The 2,594-nt window shown below is 43.4% G+C and overlaps 1 long non-coding RNA gene across 1 annotated transcript in view; it reads right to left on the reverse strand.

Moving 5' to 3' along the window:
* The window catches only part of LOC109951681 (uncharacterized), a 12,684-nt gene extending 12,180 nt beyond the window's left edge, over window positions 1-504 (reverse strand). Inside the window, exon 1 of the long non-coding RNA XR_002273650.1 lies at window positions 366-504. This is a non-coding gene — a long non-coding RNA (uncharacterized LOC109951681). The remainder of the gene's footprint in view (window positions 1-365) is intronic.
* Between the last annotated feature and the right edge of the window lie 2,090 nt (window positions 505-2,594).

The following is a 2,594-nucleotide window of genomic DNA, read 5'->3' on the forward strand; positions in this document are numbered from 1 at the left end:
CTCCTCCACGTCTGCTTTTCTGTTTCTCTGTTCTTTCTCTTCTCCTCCCCCCAGGCCACCTCACCCTCTCCTCTGCGCTCTACATGCTTTAACCCATTCCTCTTCTGCCTTCGTTCTCTTTCTTTCTACCAGCATCCCCTGCCAATCACATTCTCCATGCGTTTGACAGAAACATGCATGAGTTTAACATTACTGCAAACCAATATAGGCGCAATGATTATGTCTCATTCAAAGATATCTTAAAGCATAAGTTAGCTTTTTGTAAAATGAATCTTAATGCAACACTCAGACATGCACAGCTCAAGGAAAGAGTTGCTGGTCACTGTGGATATTCCCCTTGCCGTAATCAAACTCAGAGGTGTTACCTTAATAATGTGACCGTAATGTAAGAAATATCAAGGTCCTAGTTCAGCAGAAGCTAATATGAGGCTTCAATCACTGGACATGTGTAGGCCTCAGCAACTGCCAGGAAGTACCCTCCGACACTCAGCATGGAAACACTGTTGGTGGAAACACAAAAACAGAATTTCATTTAAGTAACACTATAACTTTGAAATGATTTTTATGCAGATTGAGGACTTATGTGGTCATAAAGAACATCTAGCACACTTTTACTTTACATAGTGGTCCAGCAACATGCTGTACTTGCTCTTGTCAAGCCTACCCTGGTCTAAAATGTTCACGGGTTTTCTTTTTATCACATTTGTGCATCTACACACCAGCAGCTGATGCTGCTACAACCTAGCATAACAATAAACTATGACCGTTGCAATAAAGCATTGTGTTCCATCTTGCCAGCAGTTGTGGATGTTGTGTTGCAACATGGTTGTCAGGTCCGCTCGGCGCGACCTGCCTCTCTTCCACCTTTCTCTCCTCTGCTCTCTCTATCCTGTGGGCTCTGCACCTCAGCTTTGTTGCATTCCAGTAATTAGCGACTTGTTTGTTGGTGCAAACAGCTGGGGTACATCCCGATGATTACCTGTCCTCCTTATTTATACCTCTGGCAGACGCTCCGTCATCGCCAGAGCATTAACCTAATTCGTAACACTAAACATATAACCAACAAACTTTTTTTTTTTTTTTTCCTTACCTTACCTTACCTAACTCGCATACCCCGTAACAGACATAGTTTTGTGGTATGTATTGAACGTCCTTTTGTGTTCCATGCTGACAGTTCCTGTGCTTGTGGATCGCATTTTGTACGTTGGTTATATGTTTAGTGTTACACGTCCACGCTGACAGCTCCTGTGCTGTGGATTTCCGTTTTCGCTCGCCTACCCTCCTGGTTGGCTTGTCTGTTCCCTTGTCCGTTCTGATCCTCCTCCTCTCCTGGTTCCTACTGTTACCCTGTCTACTCCCTTGGTTGTCCTGTTCTCCTCAGCCATCTTTGCTCAGCCCTGTTGTATGTATTCATTGACTCTATTCCTTTTGTATCCCCACCATTAAAACCACCTTTTTTACTAGCACCTGGGTCAGCAGTCTTGAGTCCAACCTCAGTTGTCCCTCACCCTCCTGGTGAGGGGGGACTAACCGGTGCTCCACCACAGTAGTCAAAGAGTTAGCGTAGCAAAATGGTGATCTGTTACCAGCGGGCAGTTTATAGCCACGGTCAGCAGCAAAACAAGACCATGACCGTTTCACGTGTTAAATATTTCACACTGTAACGATGGACCACAGTCACAGATTTTATTCATTATTTTATTATATATATTTTTTTAATACAGGTGTCAGGCATTAATATAGCTTTAGAGGGACTAATGTTTCACTCTTAAACAGGAGTGAAACATTAATTGGTGTAATGGGTCAAACTGCTTTAATTAGCCCTACTGCTAACTCTAAAAATAGTAGGAGAGCTTTAGTGTCTGATGATGGTCTAAATGTTCATTTAAAGGCTTTTTCCACTCGGACGATGTTGTAGGGCAAATACTGAACATCTGTCTTTCTGGAATGAAATGGCCTAATGTAAAGATTTGTAAAGATAATGATTATTAATCATCAAAACCAGTTGAATCATGTCCATGTGTGCCTTTGCCTGTCATTCTGCATATATGTGTGCATCAGTTGTGAGTAAACACATAATCTTAAAGGAGTGGAATGGGGAAAAACACAGACCACGAGTGCACAACAAATTCATAGACACACCCACACACACACACTAGAGGGCTTTCAGTTTCTAAATCAATCCCACATCCGTAGCTAATGCAGTGCTGGGCCCTCTTCAGGAAGCATTAGGTCTATTAGTCAAAGTGCGTAAGCATTGCTGTATGTATATATGTGTGTTGGAGGGTGTGTAGAAGCCGCACACTCAGCAGTAGCCGATCTCAGTGGATCCTGTGGGGTCAGCAGGTACAACAGGGAATGAGGAACCATCTTATTGTGTGTGTGTGTGTGTGTGTGTGTGTGTGTGTGTGCGCGCGCGCGCATGTGTGCACATTCCCTCCCCTCAGTATCCTCTGGGCTCTTTATCGCTCTAAAATTATCCTCCATTTACTGGAAGTCACTTGACAGACTGGGAGGGAATAAGAAATATGGATATTCTAGTTAGAATGTTTTCCTGGATCACTTATGGGTGCAGAACTAAGAGGCAAACAGAC

Source organism: Monopterus albus, unplaced genomic scaffold (genome assembly GCF_001952655.1).
Source record: "Monopterus albus unplaced genomic scaffold, M_albus_1.0 scaffold402.1, whole genome shotgun sequence".
Taxonomy (NCBI): Eukaryota; Metazoa; Chordata; class Actinopteri; order Synbranchiformes; family Synbranchidae; genus Monopterus; species Monopterus albus.